Below are 14,951 nucleotides of genomic sequence, written 5' to 3' on the forward strand. Positions count from 1 at the left end.
AAGCATGTCAGAAGGACACTTTTTGGTCAACTGTTTGTATCTTTCCCAAGCTTCATAGAGGGATTCACCATCTTTTTGTTTGAAGGTTTGAACATCCACTCTAAGCTTGCTCAGCTTTTGAGGAGGAAAGAACTTGGCTAAGAAAGCCGTGACCAGCTTATCCCAAGAGTTCAGGCTGTCTTTGGGTTGAGAGTCCAACCACACTCGAGCTCTGTCTCTTACAGCAAAAGGGAAAAGCATGAGCCTGTAGACTTCAGAATCTACTCCATTAGTCTTAACAGTATCACAGATCTGCAAAAATTCAGTTAAGAACTGAAAAGGATCTTCAGATGGAAGTCCATAAAACTTGCAGTTCTGCTGCATCAGAGAAACTAGCTGAAGTTTCAGCTTAAAGTTGTTTGCTCCAATGGTAGGAATGGAGATGCTTCTTCCATGTAAATTGGAATTAGGTGCAGTAAAGTCACCAAGCATTCTCCTTGCATTATTATTATTTTCGGCTGCCATCTCCTCTTCTTGTTCGAAAATTTCTGAAAGGTTATCTCTGGATTGTTGTATTTTAGCTTCTCTTAGTTTCCTTTTCAGAGTCCTTTCAGGTTCTAGATCTGCTTCAACAAGAATATTTTTGTCTTTGCTTCTGCTCATATGAAAAAGAGAGAACAGAAAAATAATAATAATAGGGATCCTTTTTACCACAATATAGAGGTCCCAGTGTGAGTAGAAGAAAAGAAGAAGAAGAAATTCGAACACAGATGGAAGAGAGGGTTCGAATTTGGGTGAGATGAAGTGTTAGTAGATGAATAAATAAATAGAAGGAGATGAGAGAGAAGGAGAATTTTCGAAAATAATTTTTGAAAAAGAGTTAGTGATTTTCGAAAATAGTTTTTAAAAAAGGTTAGTAGTTTTCGAAAATTAAGATTTAAAAAGTGAAATAATTAGTTAATTAAAAAGAAATTTTGAAAAAGAGGGAGATATTTTCGAAAATTGGAGAGAGAGAGTTAGTTAGGTAGTTTTGAAAAAGATAAGAAACAAACAAAAAGTTAGTTAGTTAGTTAAAACAAATTTTGAAAAGATAAGAAGTTAGGAAGTTAGAAAAGGTATTTTGAAATCAAATTTTTTTGAAAAAGATAAGATAAGAAGATATTTTTGAAAAGATATGATTGAAATTAGTTTTGAAAAAGATTTGATTTTTAAAATCACAATTAATGACTTGATTCACAAGAAATCACAAGATATGATTCTAGAATTTAAAGTTTGAATCTTTCTTAACAAGCAAGTAACAAACTTGAAATTTTTGAATCAAAACATTAATTGTTATTGTTATTTTCGAAAATTTGATGTAAAATTAAGAAAAATATTTTTGAAAAATATTTTTATAATTTTCGAAAATAACTAAAAAAAATTGAAAAAGATTTTATTTTTGAAAAAGATAAGATTTTTAAATTGAAAATTTGATTTGACTCATAAAAACAACTAGATTTTAAAAATTTTTGAAAAAGTCAAATCTAATTTTCGAAATTTTAAGAGAGAAAAAAGGAAAGATATTTTTTTGATTTTTGAATTTTTATGATGAGAGAGAAAAACAAGAAAAATGATGCAATGCATGAAAGTTATGGATCAAAACATGTGATGCATGCAAGAATGCTATGAATGTCAAGATGAACACCAAGAACACTATGAAGATCATGATGAACATCAAGAACATATTTTTGAAAAATTTTTAATGCAAAGAAAACATGCAAGACACCAAACTTAGAATTCGTTAATGCTTAGACACTAAGAATTCAAGAATGCATATGAAAAACAAGAAAAGACACAAAACATGCAAATGCAAAGATCAAACAAGAAGACTTACCCAGAACAACTTGAAGATCATGAAGAACATCAAGAACATGAGAGTTTTTGAAAAATGCAAGATGAGTATGCAATTGCTACCAAACTTATAACATGACTCAAGACTCAAACAAGAAACACAAAAAATATTTTTGATTTTTATGATTTTCTAATTTTTTTGTATTTTTATTTTATATTTTTCGAAAATCATTTTGAAAAAAGAAAAATAAGGATTCCAAAATTTTTAATATGAATTCCAAGAATCTTATGCTCTTTAGTCTAAAGCTCCAATCAAAGGATCAGGCATGGCTTAATAGCCAGCCAAGCTTTAGTATGTATTGATACTTTTCATGTATAGAGCAACTAAGTGTGTGAGAATCTCTTCATTTGTGATGGTAAGTTGAAACCCCAGTCCAAAAAAATTAGACATGGCTTACAGCCAGCCAGGATTTAACAAATCATCATGAAACACTAGAATTCATTCTTAAAAATTCTGAAGAAAAAAATATTTTTGAAAACATTTATTTTAAATTTTTTTCGAAAACAAAGGAGAAAATTTTGAAAGATTTTTTTTTTTGAAAAATTTTTGAAAATAAAACAAAAAAAGAAAATTACCTAATCTGAGCAACAAGATGAACCGTCAGTTGTCCAAACTCGAACAATCCCCGGCAACGGCGCCAAAAACTTGGTGCGCAGAAATTGTGATTACACTTTGATTATGTAAAATTCATCGCTCTTTCTTTCCCTGGTAATGGCGCCAAAAACATGATGCCAATACCATGGTTCACAACTTCGCACAACTAACCAGCAAGTACACTGGGTCTCCCAAGTAATACCTTACGTGAGTAAGGGTCGAATCCCACGGAGATTGTTGGTATGAAGCAAGCTATGGTTACCTTGTAAATCTCAGTCAGGCGGATATAAAATAGTAATGGGGTTTTCGAAAATAATTAATAAAATAGGGATAGAAATACTTATGTAAATCATTGGTGAGAATTTCAGATAAGCGAATAGAGATGCTTTCGTTCCTCTGAACCTTTGCTTTCCTGCTATCTTCATCCAATCAGTCTTACTCCTTTTCATGGCTGGCTTTATGTAATGGATCACCATTGTCAATGGCTACTTTCGGTCTTCTCTCGGGAAAATGATCCAAATGCCCTGTCACGGCACGGCTAATCGTCTGGAGGCATCACCCTTGTCAATGGTTACATCCTATCCTCTCAGTGAAAGTGGTCAACTCACCCTGTCACGGCACAGCTATTCATCTGTCGGTTCTCGATCATGCTGGAATAGGATTTACTATCCTTTTGCGTCTGTCACTACGCCCAGCAATCGCGAGTTTGAAGCTCGTCACAGTCATTCAATCATTGAATCCTACTTGAAATACCACAGACAAGGTTTAAACTTTCCGGATTCTCTTGAATGCCACCATCATTCTAGCTTACACCACGAAGATTCCGATTAAGAGATCTAAGAGATACTCATTCAATCTAATGTAGAACGGAAGTGGTTGTCAGGCACGCGTTCATAGGGAATGATGATGATTGTCACGTTCATCACATTCAGGTTGAAGAGCGAATGAATATCTTAGAAGCGAAATAAGATGAATTGAATAGAAAACAGTAGTACTTTGCATTAATCTTTGAGGAACAGCAGAGCTCCACACCTTAATCTATGGAGTGCAGGAACTCTACCGTTGAAAATACATAAGTGAAAGGTCCAGGCATGGCCGAATGGCCAGCCCCTCTGATCTAAGAACCAGGCGTCCAAAGATAATCCTAAGATTCAAAGATGTCTAATACAATAGTAAAAGGTCCTATTTATAATAAACTAGCTACTAGGGTTTACAGAAGTAAGTAATTGATGCATAAATCCACTTCTGGGGTCCACTTTGTGTGTGCTTGGGCTGAGCTTGAATGTTACACGTGCAGAGGTCATTCTTGGAGTTGAACGCCAGCTTTTGTGCCAGTTTGGGCGTTGAACTCCACTTTGCAACTTGTTTCTGGTGCTGGACGCCAGAATTGGGCAGAGAGCTGGCGTCGAACGCCAGTTTGCGTCGTCTAAACTCGGGCAAAGTATGGACTATTATACATTTCTGGAAAGCCCTGGATGTCTACTTTCCAACGCAATTGGAAACGCGCCATTTCGAGTTCTGTAGCTCTAGAAAATCCACTTTGAGTGCAGGGAGGTCAGAATCCAACAGCATCAGCAGTCCTTCTTCAACCTCTGAATCTGATTTTTGCTCAAGTCCCTCAATTTCAGCCAGAAAATATCTGAAATCACAGAAAAATACACAAACTCATAGTAAAGTCCAGAAATGTGAATTTAACATAAAAACTAATGAAAATATCCCTAAAAGTAACTAGATCCTACTAAAAACATACTAAAAACAATGTCAAAAAGCGTATAAATTATCCACTCATCATGATGTTTTTAGTATGTTTTTAGTAGGATCTAGTTACTTTTAGGGATGTTTTTATTAGTTTTTATGTTAAATTCACATTTCTGGACTTTACTATGAGTTTGTGTGTTTTTCTGTGATTTCAGATATTTTCTGGTTGAAATTGAGGGACTTGAGCAAAAATCAGATTCAGAGGTTGAAGAAGGACTACTGATGCTGTTGGATTCTGACCTCCCTGACCTCCCTGTTGGATTCAAACTCGCGAGTGTTGGGCGTAGTGACAGACGCAAAAGGAAGAGACATAGAAGAGCTCAAGGACATCATTGGTTCCTCAAGAAGAAAACGCCACCATCACTAAGGTGGACTCATTCCTTGTTCTTAAATTCTCTGTTTTTTGTTTTCTTATGTTAAGTGCTTATCCATGTTTGTGCCTTATTACATGATCATTAGTATTTAGTAACTTTGTCTTAAAGTTATGAATGTCCTATGAATCCATCACCTCTCTTAAATGAAAACTGTTTTAATTCAAAAGAACAAGAAGTACATGATTTTCGAATTTATCCTTGAACTTAGTTTAATTATATTGATGTGGTGACAATGCTTCTTGTTTTCTGAATGAATGCCTGAACAGTGCATATGTCTTTTGAAGTTGTTGTTCATGAATGTTAAATATGTTGGCTCTTGAAAGAATGATGACAAGGAGACATGTTATTTGATAATCTGAAAAATCATAAAAATAATTCTTGAAGCAAGAAAAAGCAGCAAAAAACAAAGCTTGCAGAAAAAAAATGGCGAAAAAAAATAGAAAAAAAAAAGAGAAAAAGCAAGCAGAAAAAGCCAAAAGCTCTTAAAACTAAGAGGCAAGAGCAAAAAGCCAGTAACCCTTAAAACCAAAAGGCAAGGGTAATAAAAAGGATCCCAAGGCTTAGAGCATCAGTGGATAGGAGGGCCTAAAGGAATAAAATCCTGGCCTAAGCGGCTAAACCAAGTTGTCCCTAACCATGTGCTTGTGGCGTGAAGGTGTCAAGTGAAAACTTGAGACTGAGTGGTTAAAGTCAAGGTCCAAAGCAAAAAAAGAGTGTGCTTAAGAATCCTGGACACCTCTAATTGGGGACTTTAGCAAAGCTGAGTCACAATCTGAAAAGGTTCACACAATTATGTGTCTGTGGCATTTATGTATCCGGTGGTAATACTGGAAAACAAAGTGCTTAGGGCCACGGCCAAGACTCATAAAGTAGCTGTGTTCAAGAATCAACATACTGAACTAGGAGAATCAATAACACTATCTGAACTCTGAGTTCCTATAGATGCCAATCATTCTGAACCTCAATGGATAAAGTGAGATGCCAAAACTATTCAAGAGGCAAAAAGCTACAAGTCCCGCTCATCTGATTGGAGCTATGTTTCATTGATAGTTTGGAATTTATAGTATATTCTCTTCTTTTTATCCTATTTGATTTTCAGTTGCTTGGGGACAACCAATAATTTAAGTTTGGTGTTGTGATGAGCGGATAATTTATACGCTTTTTGGCATTGTTTTTAGTATATTTTTAGTAGGATCTAGTTACTTTTAGGGATGTTTTTATTAGTTTTTATGTTAAATTCACATTTCTGGACTTTACTATGAGTTTGTGTGTGTTTCTGTAATTTCAGGTATTTTCTGGCTGAAATTGAGGCACTTGAGCAAAAATCAGATTCAGAGGTTGAAGAAGGACTACTGATGCTGTTGGAGTCTGACCTCCCTGCACTCAAAGAGAATTTTCTGGAGATACAGAACTCAAAATGGCGCGCTTCCAATTGCGTTGGAAAGTAGACATCCAGGGCTTTCCAGCAATATATAATAGTCCATACTTTGGCCGAGTTTAGACGATGCAAAAGGGCGTTGAACGCCAGTTCTACGCTACAGTCTGGAGTTAAACGCCAGAAACACGTCACGAACCAGAGTTGAACACCAAAAACACGTTACAACTTGACGTTCAACTCCAGAAAGAGCCTCTGCACGTGTAACATTCAAGCTCAGCCCAAGCACACACCAAGTGGGCCCTGGAAATGGTTTTATGCATCAATTACTTACTTCTGTAAACCCTAGTAACTAGTTTAGTATAAATAGGACTTTTTACTATTGTATTAGATCATCTTGGGACGTCTGGTTCTTAGATCAGGGGGGCTGGCCATTCGGCCATGCCTGAACCTTTCACTTATGTATTTTTAACGGTAGAGTTTCTACACTCCATAGATTAAGGTGTGGAGCTCTGCTGTTCCTCATGAATTAATGCAAAGTACTACTGTTTTTCTATTCAATCCAACTTATTCTGCTTCTAAGATATTCATTCGCACTTCAACATGAATGTGATGAACATGAAAATCATCATCATTCCCCCACGAACGCATGCCTGACAACCACTTCCGTTCCACCTTAGATTGGATAATTATCTCTTGGATCTCTTAATCAGAATCTTCGTGGTATAAGCTAGATTGATGGCGGCATTCATGAGAATCCGAAAAGTCTAAACCTTGTCTGTGGTATTCCGAGTAGGATTCTGGGATTGAATGACTGTGACGAACTTCAAACTCGCGAGTGTTGGGCGTAGTGACAGACGCAAAAGGAGGGTGAATCCTATTCCAGTATGGTCGAGAACCTCAGATGATTAGCCGTGCCGTGACAGAGCATTTGTACCATTTTTACAAGAGGATAGGATGCAGCCATTGACCACGGTGATGCCTCCAGATGATTAGCCATGCAGTGACAGCGCATCGGACCATTTTCACAGAGAGGATGAAAAGTATCCATTGACAATGGTGATGTCCTTACATAAAGCCAGCCATGGAAGGGAGTGAGATTGATTGGATGAAGACAGCAGGAAAGCAGAAGTTCAGAGGAACAAACGCATCTCCATACACTTATCTGAAATTCTCACCAATGATATACATAAGTATTTCTATCTCTATATTCTGTCTATTTATTATTTATTTTCGAAAACTCCATAATCAATTATTATCCGCCTGACTGAGATTTACAAGATGACCATAGCTTGCTTCATACCAACAATCTCTGTGGGATCGACCCTTACTCACGTAAGGTTTATTACTTGGACGACCCAGTGCACTTGCTGGTTAGTTGTGCGAAGTTGTGAAGTTATGTTTGGACCATGGTTCTATACACCCGTTTTTGGGGCCATTGCCAAGGAGAGAACGAATAACAAATTTTACAACCTCAGAGTAATAATTTCGCGCACCAGCCGTTCAAAGAACGGGTGAAAAACAATTTAAAATGAGAAAGTTATGTTCGTCGGAAGATTGGGGGTTGAATCTGTAAATTCTGCAACTTTTAACTTAGAAAATTTTTAGCAGAATGACCCTCCGCGCGTAGGCGCACTTGGCGCGTACGCGCCGTTCTTCGAGAAAGCACCATCCACGCGTGCGCGTGGTGTGGCGGGCGCGTCGATACGCTGCACCAAATGCCCAGCCATTTTCCAGAGAGTTGTGCCATAGTTGTGCCAGTTTTGTGCCTGGGGCGCAAGAGCACCCACGCGTACGCGTGGCTGACGCTTGCGTGTCGTTTGGCTAATTTTCAATCCGCGCATTCGCGCGTATGACGCTTGCACGTCGATGAGTTTTAAGGCCATCCATGCGTGCGCGTGGAGTGCGCGTACGCGTGGCCCTGTTTTCATCCCAAAGTTGATTTTTGAGTTTTAAAAGCCAAATTTCATACTTCTAAGCCTCCGATCTCACCACTTATGTCTTGAATCATTATGATTTGCCTAGCATGAGAAAAAGGGCTAGTGAATGTGGTAACTTGCGAGTGAAGCAAGGGGAAAAATGAATGATCATTGAGGATCAAAGATGATTATGTGAGATGCGGAGGATGGCGGTGGAAGTGCTTGTTGTGCCATGGGCCGAGGGGCCGTAATTGTTAATGAATTGGCTGGTTATGGATTTAACCGTGAGCCGGATGGCTAGATTATTGCCGTGTTACGGTGGAGCCATGATTATGGCTAAGTATAAATGCATATATGCTGTTGAATGAATTGTGAATGTTTGCATTTCCACCATCGGAGATGAGGGTTTCCCTGGGAGGAAGCAGTGGCTAGCCACCACGTGCTCCAGGTTGAGACTCGAAGCTCTTTTGACCCTATGTCGTAAGTGTGGCCGGGCACTGTGAAAGGCCCGGATGAGCTCGCCCTCGTAAATATTCACCAGTGAGGGTGATGGATATGGATCATGATTATGATCAAGTTTTTGATGAGTATAACTCGAGTTGGGGATGCGCGACAGAGGGACAGTCCAATGGTTAGCTACCAGGACTTGTCGGGTTGTCTCTATAACCGACAGATGATATCGTCAGCCACTAGAGACAGGCATGCATCATAAGCATACTACATGAATTGTTTGAGATTGCCTATTTTGACTGTATATTACTTGCTAATTGTCTAAATGCCTTATCTGTTCCTAATTGTAAATCTCTTGTCTGATATAACTGTGTTTGCTATATTATACTCCTGCTGGTGGTTGGGAGGTCTGAAAGAATTGGAAAGGGAAGTATTAGTTAGACTGAAGAATCTTTAGTCAGTTGCCACTTATGGTTTAGCTCGTCTATAAGCTTTGATATTATCTAGAGGAAGTTCTAGGATTGCCTTCGGCTTTCCTCTATTATTATGTATTATATATGTGGAAGCTGTTACTATGCTGGGGACCTCTGGTTCTCACCCATGCAGATTTTGTGGTTTTCAGATGCAGGACGCGAGGCTTCTCGTTGAGGCATGCTGGAGACTTCTGGATTAGCGAAGATCCTTGTTCTCGGGACTCTGTTTTGGTTTATATATCTTGTTTAGATACTTTTATCTCCATTAAATAATACAAACTGTGATGACTCCTCTTATAGGAGGTTTTGGAGATTAGATTTCTGTATTTGTGTCCCTTTGGGGTTTTCCTTATTTTATTATATGTATATATTGCTACGCTCGGACCGGTTATCTTCGCAGCCAGATTTTGAGTCTTGATATTCCTGCTTTTGACACTCTTTGTATATATATGATCTTGCGTTAGCTTATCCTTTGCTCGTTACGTTATCGATCGGAGTGTTGCGCGTTCGAGTTACGGTTTTTGTTTACCCCCTTTTCTACAAAGGCTCCTAGCTATAATCAATTATTCATACTACTATATGTACTAAATTTTTTGTTTTAGAGGTCGTAATACCTTGCCATCTCTGAATTATGACTTAAGCATAAGACTCTGTATGGTAGGGTGTTACAATTTCTACAAACAGTTGAATTAGCCTTACAAAAAAGAATAGAGTCGTCTGTAAATAGAAGATGATTGACCTTAGGACAACGCCTATTAATCTGAATGCCCTCAATGAGACTATTTTGTTATGCTTTGTATAGTAAGAAAGAGAGACTTTCTGCACAAAATAACATATAGAAAAGTATAGAGAGACAATAAAAATACTAAATAATGTGAATAATGGAGTAAAAAAGAAAATTAAAATTAAAATCATAAATCAGATTATTAATTAATTATTTTTAATTTCAAATTTTGAAATTTGAAAGATAAGGATTTGCAATTAAACTAAATCACAATTGGCACAGTTATTCCCAATATCACTCCTCCCGTTCTCCATTTGCGATCTCCAATCTGCAGATTCACGCGGTATCGCTACACTTCCCCGCTGTCCGGTCCGACATCGCGCAACCGACGCCGCCCATTCTCCTGCCGACACCGCCTAATTTCTCGGCGTTCTGCTTGCGTGCTGTAGCAACGGGAGATTGCGTCGCAGCATATCAAATTCAGGATCTGCCGCTTGAAGCTAAAAACGTTGTTAGGGGTGTCCGCGGATCGGATCGGATCGGATATGGCCGAAAATTCGATCCGATCCGCACAATTTTCATCGGATCGGATCGGATATGATATCCACGCTTTTTAGTGCCAGATCCGATCCGATGCGATCCGCAAATGTGCGGATCAGATCGGATCGGATATCGGATATATCCACATAATTAAACCTTCTCTTTTTAATCATATTTCTATGTAAAAAAATTCAATAAAAATATTTTTTTTATACTTTTAAACTTATTTATTCCTAAAATATTTTTAATCAAACTTTTTTTTAAATAACAAAAATAAAATAATACAATATATGAATAATAATTACTAACTAAAAACATACAAACAAGTAAATATAATACCAAATATATATATTTATTTATTTTTAATTATTATTGTGCAGATTTACGGATCCGCGGATCGGATACGCGCATATAGAGCAGATATCCGCGATCCGATCCGTAAAGGGTGCGGATCGGATCGTATCTGCAATTTTCGAATCGGATGCGGCGCGAATCTGCGGATACGATCCGATTGATGAACACCCCTAAACGTTGTGGTGGTAAAAATTTTCTTGCAAGTAAACCCGCACAGAGCATCACAACCCATTAGAGTTTTTTCAAATTCTCGTTCATCTTCGATTTCATACAGGTAATGTCTACTGTTTCTTTTTTTTTTAATTTAATTTAATTTTTAAAAAAATTACCGTTATCATCATTATTCAATTTAGATTTATTTATTCAATCTCTGCAAAGAAGACTAAGAACTCAAAGCTTTTTGTGCTTGGTGAATTTCACAAACACATGGTGCGATTTGGTTTTTCGGATTAAATTATCCATGGTTGGCTGTTCCGTCGGATCTCTTTTCCTGCCTTCATGCGTTACCGTCGACTCTCTCCACGGTTCTACCCCACAAATGTGCTAGATGTTCAATTCAATAGGTATGTAGATGGTTATTTTAATTCTTAATTGAATGGTTATTTTATTCGATTCAGTTTATGTATATATAATTAACAAATAGATGATCATTTCACTAGGTAGTCGGATGATTATTTTAATAACTACGTGAATAGTTATTTGACAATAGTAATGGGGAGGGGCTACAAGAGTGGATGATAATAGCTGGTGAGGGAGCTTTTAACGCTGGAGAGGTGGGATGATTGATGAGGGTGGGGATGACAGACGGTTTGGAGGAAGAAAGTGTTTGGATGAATTCCTTTAGTAAATTAGGGTTGAGATGGTTAATTTTTTAAAATAACTGTTTGGATTTTTTAGCTTAAGTAATTTGGAGAGTTTTTTTTACTTGTTTTTTTCTTGTATTAAGCCAAATTCAAAATCTATTGTTTATATTGTTTAAATTCCTCATTATCTCCCTAATAGAATTGATAACATATAATTATGAATGAAATTATAAATATTAAATTGAACAAGATAATTTAATTTATTGTTTTCGTCGCTCTAATAAAAAAGTGATAATAAGAATACAAATACAGTGTTTTAAACTGAAAAGTCTAAATAAAAGACATATATACATTTTTTTTTCAGAAATAAAATAAAAAAATAATTATATTTTTATATATAATTTTTTAACTTTAATTTTTTAAATACGATTTTTTTTGGTAAACTCTGTAACTTTTATACGAACTCTATAAAAATTATAGAGTTTGCCTAACCCGGCGTAGTTCACTTCAATTTTTTCCAAATTCCACGCAACTTAAATTTTTAAGCTATTATTATCGTCTCCAAGAATACATAGGAGTACATAAAAATATACGGACAGCAACTATGACTTCTTCAATATTGCTAGCGGCAATGGCATCTATTATCATCGTCTCCAGACATACACAGATAACGAGAATAAACTATATTTAACAAGGATTTTTTCTCATTATAAATAAAAAAAAAGTCATTATTTATCCAATAAAAATATGACTTATTCATGTGTACTCCTATGTACTTTGGAGACGATGATAAAAGTTGCCATTATCCATTGTGAAGCTTAAGAATTTGAGTTAGCCATTTTTTTGAAATTTGAAGTGGAGTTTACTGGGATAAGGTGAACTCTATAAAGATTATAGAGTTCGTCGGGAGTGTGGTAAACTTGCTTTAGATAAAAAAAAAAATCGTATTTGAGAAATTAAAGTTGAAAAATGGGGTTTTGGAAAATAATAAATTTTTTTATTTTATTTTAGTGAAAATCCCACATATATATGTATTCAGGGTTGTGCGTACACATGCCTCGTGCATATGCATGAATTTCATGTTGTGCGTACGCATGTTTTGGGAATTCGCAAATACATGCATACGCATGACTGCCAGCACGTGATTTCAGGCCTTTTCAAACCCAATCCAACTCATTTCTGAAGTATTTCAAGCCAAACTCAAGAAGGAACAAAGGGAAAGAGCAATTAGGATAGTTCTTAGCATATTTTAGGTTAGATTTCTAGAGAGATAAGCTCTCTCTTCTCTCTAGAATTTAGAATTTTAGGTTTAGTTCTCACCCTAGATTTAGGTTTAATTCTTGTTTTGGATTTATTTTCATTTACATTCTTGCCCTAGCATTTTTATTCTCTTATTGTCACTTGTTCATTTCTATATTTTGTTGCTCTGAGTTTCATGAACCTTTGTTAATTTTGATTTCCATTTAATGTAATTTCATATTTTTATGTTCTTTCATGTTTGCCTTAGTTATTATTATTGCTTTCTTACATTTGGTAGCTTTGGATTTTATTATTCTTGCAATTTTATCATGCTTTTCTTTTACGTCTTCTAAATGTTTATGAAAATACTTTTCTTAGTTTTAAGGTAGATTGTTGTACTCTTGGCTTGGAATTGAGTATTTGATGTGACCTTTTGAGTCACTAATGTCCAAATTGATTGACAATTTAGAGATTTTAATTAATCTCGTTTCCATTAATGAGTAAAATCTATGAATTGAGATTGATTAAGCCCGGTTGACTTAGCTCACCATTAGAGGTTGACTAATTGGGTTTACTCTTATAATTGTCATGTCGTGGTTATTGACGCAAGAGTCATTGGTGTCCAATATTGATTAGTGATTTAAGGTTATTAGTTGTTCTTGTTTCCATTGGCGAGTAAGACCTATGGATTAAGAGTGACTATGCTTATTTGACTTTCTCCCGATGTTGGGGATGATTAAGTAGGATTAACCCTAGGTAATCACCATGTTTATGGTCAATTACTTGGATAGGAATCCTTGGTTCTCAATCCTTGCCAGGAGTGCCCTTTAGCATTATATCCCTTTAGTTATTAGCTTTACTTTCTTGTCATTCAATTTCCTGTCCGTTTATCTACAAACCTCTTATACTCCTAACCGATGATACGCACATGGTACACGGAATCGTGATCTCAACACTTCTTCACAACTCCGCGTAACTGACCAGTAAGTACACTGAGTGGTCCAAGTAATACCTTACGTGAGTAAGGGTCGATCCCACAGAGATTGTCGGCTTGAAGCAAGCTATGGTCATCCTTGTAAATCTCAGTCAGGCGGATTCAATTGGTTATGAGGTTTTGATAATTAAAATATAAATAAAACAGAAAATAAAATAGAGATACTTATGTAATTCATTGGTGGAAATTTCAGATAAGCGTCTGGAGATGCTTTGTTGCTTCTGAACTTCTGCTTTCCTACTGCCTTCTTCCAACCATGCGTTACCTCCTTCCATGGCAAGGTGTATGATCCTCTCGGATGAAAACAAATCCATATGCGCTGTCACCGCACGGCTAATCATCTGTTGGTTCCCGCTAGCGTCGGAATAGGACCATTGTCCTTTTGCACACTGTCACTGCGCCCAACATTCGCAAGTTTGAAGCTCGTCACAGTCATCCCTTCCCAGATCCTACTCGGAATACCACAGACAAGGTTTAAACTTTCCGGATCTTAGGAATGCTGCCAATGGTTCTAGCCTATACCATGAAGATACTAATCTCACAGACTCGGTTCGTGTATTAGATATCCAAGAGAGTATACTCCAGTTGTCGTCCAATGACTACGTTGAACATCATGTAGATCGCTTTGTGGTTGTCAGGCACGCGATCTTGGCTAAGCGAGTAACGAAGATTGGGTGATTGTCACGGGTCACCCCTTCATTCTGACTTAACTGAATTAAGAACAAGGGTATATCTTGGAGAAGAAGTAGGCGTGAATTGAAGGAGAAACAGTAGTAATTGCATTAATTCATGAAGAACAGCAGAGCTCCACACCTTAATCTATGGGGTGTAGAAACTTCACCGTAGAAAATACATAAGTGAAAAAGATCTAGGCATGGCCATGAGGCCAGCCTCCCAAATGATAGTCTATGATTACATATGTTCCAAAAGATGGTCAAAAAGACTTTTAAATAAATCACTAAAAGTAGTTTTTATACTAAACTAGTAACCTAGGATTATAGAAAATGAGTAACTAAGTGCAGATAGTGCAGAAATCCACTTCCAGGGCCCACTTGGTGTGTGCTTGGGCTGAGTATTGAAACTTTTTCGTGCTTAGGCTTTTCCTGGAGTTAAACGCCAGCTTTGGTGCCAGTTTGGGCGTTTTACGCCAAGATGTTTTAGGCTGACTTTGAACACCAGTTTGGGCCATCAAATCTCGGCCAAAGTATGGACTATTATATATTTCTGGAAAGCCCAGGATGTCTACTTTCCAACGCAATTGAGAGTGCACCAATTGGGCTTCTGTAACTCCAGAAAATTCATTTCGAATGCAGCAGGGTCAGAATCCAACAGCATCTGCAGTCCTTTTTTAGCCTCTGAATCAGATTTTTGCTCAGGTCCCTCAATTTCAGTCAGAAAATACCTGAAATCACAGAAAAATACACAAACTCATAGTAAAGTCCAGAAATGTGATTTTTGAATAAAAAACTAATAAAAATATAATA

At 36.9% G+C, this 14,951-nt stretch overlaps 1 non-coding gene across 1 annotated transcript; it reads left to right on the top strand.

The window, feature by feature from the left end:
* Positions 1-108, top strand: LOC112760692 (small nucleolar RNA R71). The gene has a single exon (XR_003181121.1). It is a non-coding gene; the product is annotated as a small nucleolar RNA R71 (small nucleolar RNA).
* Positions 109-14,951: the final 14,843 nt, after the last annotated feature.

Source organism: Arachis hypogaea, chromosome 16 (assembly GCF_003086295.3).
Source record: "Arachis hypogaea cultivar Tifrunner chromosome 16, arahy.Tifrunner.gnm2.J5K5, whole genome shotgun sequence".
NCBI classification, from domain to species: domain Eukaryota; kingdom Viridiplantae; phylum Streptophyta; class Magnoliopsida; order Fabales; family Fabaceae; genus Arachis; species Arachis hypogaea.